At 42.2% G+C, this 13725-nt stretch overlaps 1 protein-coding gene across 6 annotated transcripts in view; it reads right to left on the bottom strand.

The window, feature by feature from the left end:
* Positions 1 to 13725, bottom strand: part of raraa (retinoic acid receptor, alpha a) — a 602035-nt gene that overhangs the window by 425795 nt on the left and 162515 nt on the right. For all 6 annotated transcript variants that reach the window (XM_085966524.1, XM_085966522.1, XM_085966525.1 and 3 more), the window contains one exon: positions 6202 to 6264. The gene's annotated coding sequence lies outside the window, so the exon portion shown is untranslated. The remainder of the gene's footprint in view (positions 1 to 6201; positions 6265 to 13725) is intronic.

Here is a 13725-nt window from a genome sequence, read left to right as displayed (position 1 = left end):
GCAAGTATGTCCTTTCTTAAGTATGGACACCAAAACTGTACGCAGTATTCCAGGTGCGGTCTCACCAATACCTTGTACAACTGAAGCAATACCTCCCTATTTTTATATTCTATCCCCCTAGCAATGAAAGCCAACATTCCATTGGCCTTCTTAATCACTTGCTGCACCTGCATACTAACCATTTGAGTATCGTGCACCAGGACCCCCAGATCCCTTTGTACTTTAGTACTTTCCAGTTTCTTGCCATTAAGATAATAACTTGCTCTACGATTTTTCCTGCCAAAGTGCATAACCTCACACTTTCCAGTATTGTATTCCATCTGCCAAATCTCTGCCCACTTACTTAGCCTGTCTATGTCCCCTTGCAGGTTTTTTATGTCCTCCTCACTCACTACTTTCCCTCCCATCTTAGTATCATCTGCAAACTTTGATATGTTACACTCGGTCCCCTCCTCCAAATCGTTAATATAGATTGTAAAGTTGGGGACCCAGCACTGACCCCTGCGGAACACCATTAGTTACTGATTGCCAGTCTGAGAATGAACCATTTATCCCAACTCTCTGCCTTCTGTTAGATAGCCAATCCTCTATCCATGCCAGAATATGTATATGTTGTTGAGGACAAGGATTGGGCTCAGCTGCAACGTCCTCAACAGTTGTAAATACTCCAACACTCATTGTCTTGGCTCAGAAATCAAGAGTGGCCAAGAGGTACCGGAGGGCAGCCAGAACCCATGGAGATGTACTCTAGCAACAGTCAGCACCTTGTGGACAGGAGGAGAGAATAAGAGAGAAAAAAGAAAACTTAAAGCATCTCCCTGTCCTCCTCCACCTCCCTCTTGATTGCTGGTCCAACCCCTCCCACCCCGCCCTACGATCGCCCACAGTCCTCCCTCCCTTCCGGTTGCCAGTCCGACCTCACCCCACTTTCGGCCCTGCGATCTCTTCCAGTCCCCCCTCCCTCCCGCTTGCTGGTCCGGTCCCACCCAGCAATCTTTCCCGGTTGCCGGGGACCATCCCTGCCCAGCAGCTGGCCAAGCCCGTCATTCTGGCCAAAGGCCGGGCGGGAAACAGAGTTAAAAAAAATAAATGATAATGAGGTCCTGCTGCTAAATTCAGCAAGCCCTCCACTTTTCTGGGACTTCCAGGTCCCCCCACTCCCTCCCCACAAACATGCTCCGCCTCCCCATCAATATTGGGGCCACTGATTCAGGCATATTTTGAATATCTTGCCTTAATCAAATTTTTAAAAGAACTGTCGGTCATATACAAATGGAACCATGCAATCACACAGTATTGTTTACGGTTGAATTATTCCTCACTCCGACTGTTAGCTGCTTAAACTTGCAACAGTGTATTGGGATAGACTTGATACAGGTAGACTATCCTTTATCCGAAAACCTTGGGACCAGCTGTGTTTCGGTTTTCGGAATTTTTCAGATTTCAGAAGGTTTTCATCTCCGTATCTGACAACAAACACTGTTGCTTAGCAACAGCTTGTAAACACTCGGGCCCTGCCTTGGAAGCGTCTCTGAAGCTGTTGCTAAGCCACAGAGACCCTTTCCACAGCCTGACTGTTTAAAAAAATGCTAGGGGAAGAAAAAAAATGCTAGGGGAAGAAAAAAAACCTAACAAAACGGCTGCTGATTTCTGCCGTTAGATCAAGGTTTCCGGCTCCCCCTGCTCCGTATCTGAATTCCTTGACTTAGCGGGGGTCTGGGGCTCGACTGCCGCCGCCAGTTGTGGGAAAGCCGGATATCGGCTGACTCCTACACTAAGCTGGCCCGCAAATCAGGTCGGGGGGGGGGAAGAAAAGACTATCGGACGGGCCGCTGTATTGTTGGGTTCACTCTCCCGGTACCTCCTTCACACTGCCCGGCTCGGCCTGCAATCTCCTACCCAGGAGGGAACTCTGTGACCCTCTGCCCTGCTCACAGGGAAAGGCAGAGCTCCCGGACCACTCCTGTCATGTTTGGCGCCACTCGGGTCATGTCATGCGCACGACTTACGCTCCACGAAAAAACTTTCTGTTTTTAGAGGTTTTCGGTTTTCGGAAGTGCGGATAAAGGATAGTCTACCTGTACAAGCATCTGAACTGTGGTTGGTTTTTCAGCTGCTTATGTACTGTGAAATTTAAGGAATAGGCACCAAATCAAACAGACAAAAGTAGCTCACTTTTGTCATAAACTCCTTGCAGTTCCTTATGGTCATTAGACTCAGAGTTTGTCCACTTATAAAACAGAATATCCTTTCACATATATGAAAAATAAAAATAACCAAACACAAGCAAAGGCAATTGGAGGGAACAATTTTAACAGTGGAAACACAAATTGTGAGCGCATTCAGCAGGATGGGTGGGTTACAAAACAAAAGGAGCTGATCAATAGTGGAATTGGCTCAGCAGTGATCTTCATACATCATCTGCACTCACCATCACAGTGAATCATGTGCTCACTCAGAATCAATCAAAAGAAATTTGAACACCCGACTCTCCCTTTCTTCAAAACTTAACATACTTGTCAGTGAATTATCCTAAACTTACCCCTCATGTTTGGTTTGCCCTGATAGACCGTGTGTGTATATAATAGATATATCCTATCTTGTATCTTGTCCCTTTCTTTGAAAAAAGTCATAGCAATAAGAACAGATACTGTCTGGCGATTTGGAGCTACTGCTCTCCAGGGCCAGTGTAACTGCAAAACAATCCTATTAGAATAATGCCACTCAAGCAAACACTTCAAACACTCAGAGTACAGTTTTCCATCGTTATAAACATAAAAAGCCACTCCGAGCTTAGTGACCTGGATAATAAGGTCAGTGCTGCTCATTGTGTACAAAACTGGATACGTTAACTGGATCTTTGCAGCGATTACATGAATTTTGTAATAGGAAAAATTGAATTTAAACATCGTGAAACTACAGTATATCCTAGCAAGAGTCAATGCCTTTAGGGTAGGGGAGATGGGAAAAGTTTAAAAAAAGAAATGCATTTCATTTAAAAGCTGCAAAATCACTAAAGGCTTGAAATTACAGTTGCCGATATTAGCAGAGGAATGCTTAACGCATTTATCTGCAATTATTTTAATAGAGGCATTAACCCATTTCAGCAAGAAAAACAAATGAGTAAAAGACAACAGAATGAGAAAGACAGGATGAATTAGATAGTGGGAAGTGAGCAGAGAGACGACTACAGGAAGAGCAAAAGACAATTTTTAATCCATGAGCAATGCCACAGAAAATCAAACAGGATTTTTCAAAAACTGTTAATTTTGATCATTTCCTGGAGTGAAAAGAGCTATGACGATATGACAAAGATTAATGTGTGTTTTAATTGTATTATGGAACGAACGAAAAGGACATTTCAAAGGAGTACAGACTACAATATCATCAATAAGACAAAGATAAGATTCTGACTGAAAGACAGGGGGTGGAGACCATAAGTGTCAGGCGAATCACATATCCAACAAGAAGTTTGTCTTGAATTCTCTCCAGCCTTGCCAGATATGGAAATAGTATTCAAGTCTTGGATGGAGTTTAACTTTATAGGGAATTAAGAGATATTAGGGCTGATTTTACAAAAGAATACTACCAGTACGGAGCCTTACTTATTGGTTCTGCAAATCAGGGATCAATTTTCCACTCAAATGGATGCAAAATTATGAACAGCATGCCTGCAATTTCTCAACATCCACGCTTTAACAGGCGAGTCTTCCCAATGGTAGTCCACATTCATAAAATCAACTCCATTGAGGGGAAAATAAATATTTGGCACGAAATAGAAAAGTGAGCTTAGAGGTAGCTTCAGCAATGGCGATGTGGATGTTCTTGAGATCAGGTAAGACAATGAGGCCAAGAATGCTGGCACATCAAGAAGGATTAAAGAGGGAGCCATCAAAGGCAATAGCTGTTGATTAAGCTTGCAAGAGACATAAAACTGCATCTTAGAAGAATAGAAAGAAACAAGAGAATGGGGGAGTATTATCCCAGGTAATCTAAGATTATCTAGACAGGATCTAAATGGGCAAACTTTCAATAAGATTAGTACCACTGATCCCACCACAGGAAGAATGAATCATGAGAACTGCCAGGCAAATGAGCATTCACGTGCATGAATCTGTTCCTGTGCTCTTGGGTCACTGTACATTAATGTACGTACAGTGACCCAAGAGCACAGGAACAGATTCATGCACGTGAATGTTCATTTCATGATGCAGAGTTCAGACTGGGGGAAGTTTGGCCACAAGTGCAATCAACAATACCCTGCACTTACAGGAATCCTGCAACGCGGTAACATTGGAGAGCTCTTTCTTGCTGCTAGCTGCTTTCCACAGACATCTTTAGCACCAACAAAGAGTATACCAGTCCCCTGCTTGAAACAATTGTGGACTGAAGGTTGGAAGATGTGACAGAGATCTGTGGCACTTGCCTGGAGTTTGTGTAAAAGCTCAAAGCAGCTGTAACGTGGATATCACTGATAGAGGTATTGTTCTTCTGAATCTGGTCTCCAAATCTAGCTACAGGAGTGGGTAGAGCTCAGTGATGGCTTCCTTCAGGAATCAAAGTTAGCATTGGCAGGTTTCTTCAAACAGATCCAGATAAGATATCCTGTCTCTTTTTGCAAGAGTGTTCGCATAATGGCATGTGTGCTCATCAAGAAGCTGTAAATAGAGAGGTATGTCCATAGGAATAGCCATAGCTGGATGCTAATGAGCTGTCTAACAACTACAGTTGTACAAATAGGCACTGACAAAGATGCAGTACAGCTTTAAGTATCAGAAATGCTCCATCAGGTTTCAATAATTTTTTTGCCCAACAATACCAAAACAGTTCTGAAACAATCAGTACCAGCTTGGCTTAGTAGTAGGACTCTCCCCTCTGAGTCAGAAGGTCAAGCCGTATTGCAGGATTGAGCACATAATCTAAACTGATATTTTAGTGCAGTATTGAGGGAGTGTTGCATTGTTGGAGGCGTTGTATTTTGGATGAGACATTAAACCGAGGACTTATCTGCCTGTTCAGGTGAATGCTAAAGATCCCATGGCACTATTTGAAGATCAGGAGAGTTCTCTTGGGAGTCCTGCTCCTTCAACATCAAAAAAACCCAGATTAACTGGTCATTATCTCATTGCTATTTGTGAGACCTTAAGGTGTGCAAAATGACTACCGTGTTTGTCTACTGAACAAGTGACGACACTTCAAAAATAATTAATTGGCTATAAAAAGTGCCTTGGGAGCTCCGGTGGATGTGAAAGGTGCTTTATAAAATGCAAGATCTTTCTTGTGATTTGTTAAGAAATAGAGCACGAAATAGAGCTATGCACCTTTAACCACAAGGACCCAACTGAAGCATACACGCTTCCACAGCAGCGCCCATTTTAAAAAGGTGTTCATCTTACTTGACATGGCTTCAGCCTCTGGATTGTATTATGGGGAGGACCCATCATTTAAATAAAATTGTACACTTTAGTGAGCCTTACGCAGCCTGTGTGCAGGCTTCAAATACTGAAAGTGCTTTCCTGCCACAGAGATACCAAAAGACTGCTTCAAGGGTCCAATTTGTGGAGATAATTTCCAGTATTATTAAAAAGTGAGAGAATTATATCTGTAACTGAGGTTTACAATATAGATCTGCAGTATTTTTGAGACTTAGCTCCTGTGTCAGAGTACGAGTCATGACTGGAGAAACTGGGCCTTTCAGCTTGGAAAGGAGGCATCTGAGAGCTGATATAAAGTTATGGAAGATTGTTAAGGATATAGAAATAATTCACCCGGAATATTACTTTTAATTAAACTGCAGGAGCAGAATTAGGTGACATAGGTTCAAATTAGAGAAGGGTAATTTTAGGCCAGACACCAAGATAAAAGCCTTAGAATCATTTAAGAAACGATTAGATACTACAATAGGGAGGGAAGGGCATTAGGATCTCTCTGGATGGATGAATCAAATGGACCAAATGGCCTTCATTATCCATAATTATCTTCTGATCTTGCTTATTCTGGTGTATAGATGTGTTACTGTAAGAGTTTATAAAACACAGAGTTGTACCTCCTCCTCACTTTATTGAAATGGGTCAGTGCCTCTGTTAAAACTGTCGTGACAGGAATTCATTATGAATGTGTTAAACGTTCATACAATATCATCTGCCATTATTTCTAGGCTCTAATGACCTCTTCATTGCATAAATGAGAGCTGATCCTTACCCGTTTCAAACTGAAATGCTTCCACTGTTTGGATACCATGCAGTTTTGTTTTTCTATTGAGACCTAAAATAAAAAATGTATTTATGTACAGTAAGTTAATTTATTTTGTAAAAGCAGACAGTTTGTTAAGACATTATCTAAACTCTTAATTCATTATTTTCTTAATGTACACCCTTCCTCTTCGAAAGCATTCACTCATTCCAAGGTATGGCTCTATGGGTGCTGGTAGCCCTCTGGTACCTCACCCAAATGGTCATTCTTCATGAGTGAACCTAGACAGAGAGTGTTGGCAGGCTTTTCAACCGCGAAAGACATCAGAGTCAAGCCCGATCCCGTTCTCACCTGTTGTTGACACAAGTGCACCTTCCAGCTAGAGTCTGTAAACGCTGATCAGGACTGGGAACCTGAGTTGATCTTTCCCCTCCCTAGTCCAGGGGCTCTAAGGCAATTATAATGCTCCAACTATTGCCTTGGCTGAGATCAGCCAACTCAGCAATGGGGCCTTCTAGTCCATATAGTTTACTACTGCGCTTGGGTATCAGGGGGCCATGCTCTTGATTTTCACAATATATTAATCATGTAAATTCCACTGTCTTCACTTCTACTCTCCTGTCGCAAGACTTGGGACTTTTTTTTGGAGCTACATGCTCTATTTTCACAGTATAAAATGTTTTAAAGTTTTAAAGATGTTAATACTCAGAGCTTGAGAAGTTCCACTAATATTTACTAATTAATATCTCGGTTATACTGCAATTTGAAAGCCGGGACATCACCACAATATGGCGAAATCAGTCCCCGATGTGCAGTATAAGACCTGCGGCTTCTTTCTGTACTAACCAGAACAAACAAAGCCAACACAATGAGCTTTTGTCAAGTATCTGGCTGCAGGCACAGTTACAAGCCTGTTTCAATTGAGGGTTGTGCACCCCAGAATGCGTCACACAATGACAAGATTGGCATGGCCTTGTTATACAATTCATTATGTTTTGAAACACTTTCCCTGAAGCCAATGCAACTGGCTTCAATTAAAGAAACCCCGCTTTTGGTACAACTGAGACTAAAGTGAAACTGTTCTGGATTCTGGCACTCAAAAGCTAATACTAACTCCAGCAGAAAACTGTACAAATATCACCATGGATCAGAACTAGCATTTTGAAAGACGTGCTGTTTTCCAACCAGCAGAGAATGCAACTTAATTTTATATATTACAATTGCCAGTAAATGTTCATTACATATCCAGTTGAGTTAAATAGTAATAGCACTGGAGGAAATGGGTTGAAAAAATCCTACAGTCACCAATTAACAAGCAGGAAACATGTTTCTTATAAGTAACCAAATTAAAGTTAATCAAATGAGAAAACAATGGGCCATTGCTACTTGTCTTTCACCCTTTCTAGGGCAACTGTATGAAAGTGGATTCTGAGAATAAGTAAATATTCCAAACAAAACAACGTGTATTTATAAAGCACCTTTAACGTAGTAAAGCATCCCAAGGCGCTTCACAGGAGTATTAGAAGACAAAAAATTTGACCACATAAGGATAAATTAGGTCAGGTGACCAAAAGCTTGGACAAAGAGGTAGGTTTTAAGGAGCGTCTTAAAGGAGGAAAGAGAGGTAGAGAGGCGGAGAGGTTTAGGCAGGTAATTCCAGAGCTTAGGGCCTAGGCAACAGAAGACACGGCCACCAATGGTTGAGTGATTTTAATCAGGGATGCTAAGAGGGCAGAATTAGAGGGGTGCAGGTATCTCAGGGGGGTTGTGGGGCTGGAGGAGATTACAGAGATAGGAAGGGGCGAGGCCATGGAGGGATTTGAAAACAAGGATGAGAATTTTGAAATCGAGGCGTTGCTTAATCGGGAGCCAATGTAGGTCAGCGAGCACAGGGGTGATGGATGAACGGGACTTGGTGCAAGTTAGGACACGGGCAGCCGAGGTTTGGATCACCTCAAGTTTACATAGGGTAGAATGTGGGAGGCTGGCCAGGAGTGCATTGGAATAGTCAAGTCTAGAGGTAACACAAAGGCATGGATAAGGGTTGCAGCAGCGGATGAGCTGAGGCAAGGGCGGAGACGGGCGATGTTATGTCGGTGGAAATAGGCGGTCTTAGTTATGCTGCGGATATGTGGTCGGAAACTCATTTCAGGGTGAAATATGACACCAAGGTTGCGAACCGTGTGGTTCAGCCTCAGGCAGATGTTAGGGAGAGGGATTGAGTCAGTGGCTAGGGAACGGAGTTTGTGGCAGGGACCGAAAACAATGGCTTTGGTCTTCCCAATATTTAATTGGAGAAAACTGGATGTCAGTCAAGCAGTCAGACAATTTAGAGACTGTGGAGGGGTCGAGAGAAGTGGTAGTGAGGTAGAGCCGGGTGTCATCAGTGTGCATGTGAAACCTGACGCTGCTTTTTCGGATGATGTCACCAAGGGGCAACATGTAGATGAGAAATAGTGAAGTTACAAAAAGTAACCTTGAAATTCAGATTTTCAGTTGATTGACATTTCATACATACCACATATATTAAAGTGTCATAGTTCAGGTGAAGCGCCTCAGGGCTTTTTAACTACGTTAAAGGCACTATATAAATGCAAGTTGTTGTTAAGAACATAAGAAACAAGAGCAGGAGTAGGCCATACGGCCCCTCGAGCCTGCTCCTCCATTCAATAAGATCATGGCTGATCTTCGACCTCAACTCCACTTTCCTGTCCGATCTCCATATCCCTTGATTCCAAAAATCTATCTATCTCAGCCTTGAATATATTCAAAGACTCAGCATTCACAGCCCTCTGGGGCAAAGAATTCCAAAGATTCACAACCCTCCGAGTGAAGAAATTCCTCCTCATCTCGGTCTTAAATGGCCTACCCCTAATCCTGAGACTATGCCCCCTAGTTCTAGACACTCCAGCCAGAGGAAACAACCTCTCAGCATCTACCCTGTCAATCCCCTTCAGAATCTTGTATGTTTCAATGAGATCACCTCTCATTCTTCTAAACTCCAGAGAGTATCGGCCCATTCTACACAATCTCTCATCATAGGACAGCCCTCTCATCCCAGGAATCAATCTAGTGAACCTTTGTTGCACCGCCTCCAGGGCAAGTATATCCTTCCTTAGATAAGGAGACCAAAACTGTGCACAGTACTCCAGGTGTGGTCTCACCAAGGCCCTGTACAATTGTAGCAAGACTTCCTTACTTTTATACTCCAACCCTCTTGCAATAAAGGCCAACATGCCATTTTGCCTTCCTTATTGCTTGCTGTACCTGCATGCTAGCTTTCTGTGTTTCTTGCACAAGGACACCCAAATCTCTCTAAATACCAACATTTGAAAGTTTCTCACCATTTAAAAAAATATTGTTTTTCTATTCTTCCTACCAAAGTGAATAACCTCACATTTCTCTGTATTATACTCCTTCTTCCACCTTACTGCCCAATTCCATGAGCCCTAATTTTGTGCAATAACCTTTTATGTCAGATTCAGATTAGATTTATTTGCCATATGTAACAAGTACAATGGAGTGCTTGTTCCCCGTAGGGACGCGTCAGCTATACATACAGCGCCACGTTCAGAGTCAATACAATGGCTTCCCGTGGCAGTGGGAGCATGATGTCCCTCAGCCGCTCCGTCCTCCTCTTCACCGCGGCCTCCTCCTCACTGTTGCCTTTTATGTGGCATCTTATCGAATGCCTTTTGGAAATCCAAATATATCACATCCACTGGTTCCCATTTATCTATCAACCTTGCTAGTTACATCCTCAAAAAACTCTGAAATTTGTCAAACACGATTTCCCTTTCATAAAACCATGTTGACTCTGCCTAATCATGTTATGATTTTCTAAGTGCCCTGATACCACTTCCTTAACAATGGATTCCAGCATTTTCCTGACGACTAATGTCAGGCTAACTGGCCTGCAGTTCCCTGTTTTCTCTCTCCCTCCTTTCTTGAAAAGCGGTGTTACATTTGCAACCTTCCAATCCGCTGGAACCATTCTAGAATCTAGGGAATTTTGGAAGATCAAAACTAATGCATCCACTATCTCTTCAGCCACCTCTTTTAGAATCCTAGGATGTAGGCCATCAGGTCCAGGGGATTTGTCGGCTTTTAGTCCCATTAGTTTCTCTAGTACTTTTTCTCTACTTATAGTAATTACGTTAAGTTCCTCACCCCCATTAGACCCTTGGTTCCCCACCATTTTTGGTATGCTTTTTGTGTTTTCTACTGTGAAGACAGATACAAAATGTGTTTAATGTTTCTGCCATTTCCTTATTTCCCATAATAATTTCTCCTGTCTCAGCCTCTAAGGGACCAATGTTTACTTTTGCTACTCTCTTCCTTTTTACATACTTGCATTGTAGAAGCTCTTACAATCTGCTTTTATACTTCTTGCTAGTTTTCTCTCATTCTATTTTTTTCCCTTTTTATCAATTTTTTGGTCAACCTTTGCTGGTTTCTGAAACTCTCCCAATCCTCAGGCTTACTATTATTCTTTGCAACATTATAAGCTTCTTCTTTCAATCTAATGCTATCCTTAACTTCCTTAGTTAGCCACAGTTGGATCACTTTTCCCGTGGAGTTTTTGTTTCTCAATGGAATGTATCTTTGTTGAGAATTATGAAATATTTCTTTAAATGCTAGCCACTGCTTATCTACCGCCATACCTTTTAAACTATTTTTCCAATCTACCTTAGCCAACTCGCCCCTCATACCTATGTAATTGGCTTTATTTAAGTTTAAGACTCTAGTTTCGGACTTAGGCAAGTCACTCTCATATTATGATCACTCTGCCCCAGAGGATCCTTTATTTTGAGATTGCTAATTAACCCTGTCTCATTACACAATACAAGATCTAAAATTGCTTATTCCCTGGGTGGTTCCATGACATATTTGTTCTAGGAAACTGTCCCGAATGAATTCAATTAACTCGTCCTCCAGACTACCTTTGCCAATTTGATTTGCCCAGTCTATTTGAAGATTAAAGTCCCCCAAGATTACCTCTGTTGCAAGCTCCTACTATTTCTTGATTAATATTCTGTCCAACAGTATAGCTACTGTTAGGGGGCCTATATATTACTCCTACCAGTTTTCTGCCCCTTGTTATTCCTTATCTCTACTTTCTGATCTTATGTCATCCTTTATTATCAGGGCTACTCCCCCTCCTTTTCCATTCTGTCTGACTTTTCGAAACGTCATGTACCCTGGAACATTTAGTTTGTTGCATAAACTTGCAGCCTATTTAGTTACCTAGGTTTTCTGAGTCTGTCCCGCCTACCACCGAAATATTTTTTGCCCCAGATTATACATTAACATGTTTGCAATCCAAATTGCACACATCAACTTGCACATAATTCACCTGGATTAGTCCTGCACTGACAAATTTAAAGCAAATTAAAAGGTAATAACCAGTATGAAACATTTTATATCTTTAATTTTACATGTAAAAGTATGCAACAGAAAATTCTTACTGTGGCTTCACTGTGGTGACAAACAGATCCTTTACCCAACAGGAACAGACTAGTCTAAATCTAGTCTTGCTCTGAGAAACTTGCATTTTAAAAATCTGAATTTTTTTTTTGGTGTGTAAGCTCTACAGATACAACTTCATTCAAATTTGTTTTTTTCTTTTGTTTTTCTAGCTGCAGTTGTTTTTTGGTTACAAAACATTGATACACATTACATTCACAATATACAGTGTATATGCTACACTAAAAAAAGGTGCTTTATAATAGTGAATGAGTATTTCCGAGTCACTGGAATCTGATTCAGTTAGTGACATTGGCACTAGTGTATATTTTACTGTGCTCGCTCGTGTGCATGCGCCTGGTATTTTTTGGTTGTGCCACCAGGGCTTTGACAGTTACTCAGTTCAGGTGGGGTAGAACGTCCTCTGGGTGCTCAGTGTGTGACTTGTGTGGTACCTGTTGGTGATGTGCCAGCTAGCCACTGCCAATGGGTCAGGAAGGGGAACCAGATTTCCAAAATATTTCTCCTGGTTCCACTTTAGGAAGAACCTAATTTTCTCAGCCTGGACAATCTACTAGAGTGCATACTTTTCTCAGACTGGGCTATCTTCCACAGTGCATCACACTGATGGGGTGGAATGGGCCATCTGCCGTGACTTCAGTCGGGCCACCAACAGGCAGCAGTTGGAAAACCAAAGATTTTGCCCAACAAAAGGTCTTGGGATGTAACAATGAGGAGGCCCAGAAGGCAGTGGTCCTGGTCTGGTTCAGTTCGGTCTTGTTGATTTTATGGCTGTCATGCAGAATCTTCTGTAAGTATGGCTGGATCTTTAGGAACAACCAGACAATGTAAATGATGGCGCTGTCCCCATCATGGCCTCTCCCATCAATCTGTCATGCATCTCGGGTTCCACCTGTATAGGCAGGCATGGTCATGGGTATGTCCTGGGGTTAATTTTGATTTGCCTTTCTTTCAAATGATCACAGCTTGAAACCTTGTGCATTGCCTTGCAATTGGAGTCCCAATTGTCACTGGATAGGCTTCACCCCAGCTTCCTCTCCCAAGCTATTTTCGCCCATGGAAATAAAGATTCCTTCAAATTTGCTGAGTCTTTGTTGGATGGAAAGAAAATTTCCAGGGCTGTGAGTGGGTATGTAACTCTAGCCCATTTCAGCTAATCAGTTAGGAAGTGTTTTGTTTGTCAGCATCTGAAGGCGTCAATGTCAAGGAGCTGGAATTCAACTTGAAGGCGACTGAAGGATTTGATGGCTCTGTGAGAGTTCGAGAATCTCTCGGTTGAGGCGAACAGTTAAGGGTAGGCTAGATAAGCATTTGAGGGAGAAGGAATAGAGGGTTAAGCTGATGAGGAAGGGTGGGAGGAGGCTCAAGTGGAACATAAACGCCGGTATGGAATGGTTGGGGCGAATGGCTTGTTTCTGTGCTGTATACTCTATGTAATTCTATATAATTCACCAGGAACAGGCGACTGATTTCTGGACCACTATTTTCATTTTCAGAATCTTCAATAGGAAATTTCACATCAAGTAACCTATTTTCCAAGTGTGGGTGGTTGGGTTAGCATTGTAATGATTACAACGCTAACTCTACCACCCTCACTTGGAAGGCGTATTAGAGGGCTGTATCTACAAGGAACATCTTGCCACAATGCATACTTGCTCTGTAAATTAAATGGTGATCTTAATTGTAGTCACATTTGTTCGTAGGCGGATGTGGTTGGAGACCCCCCTAGTGGATTTGACTATGTTGGCAACTTGGCACGTGTGCATGGAATGACAAAAATTAACTATTTCGGTCCATAATGTATCATGTGATTTGCTGCTTCTGTCCCTTCGTTCTCAAAAAATCTCTTTCTTTGTGCTTTCACACCGTCACCCACTCAACCCTGCAATCTTTCTAGTCTCCTGCTCAGCATCCTCCTCCCACCCCCAGTTGTTATTTAGTCACTGTCCTCTGGTCTACTACGCTCGAGTTTACGTCAATGTAGAGATTATATATTTGCTTTAAATATGCCAAAAGTACAAAAAAACAGATGGCAGCAATACATTA

The sequence above is a fragment of the Somniosus microcephalus genome, chromosome 24, assembly GCF_052327205.1.
Source record: "Somniosus microcephalus isolate GS21.2 chromosome 24, FLI_Smic_1.0, whole genome shotgun sequence".
NCBI classification, from domain to species: Eukaryota; Metazoa; Chordata; class Chondrichthyes; order Squaliformes; family Somniosidae; genus Somniosus; species Somniosus microcephalus.
The sequence above is the reverse complement of the archived record's forward strand: the minus strand, read 5'-3'. Positions and strand labels throughout refer to the sequence as shown.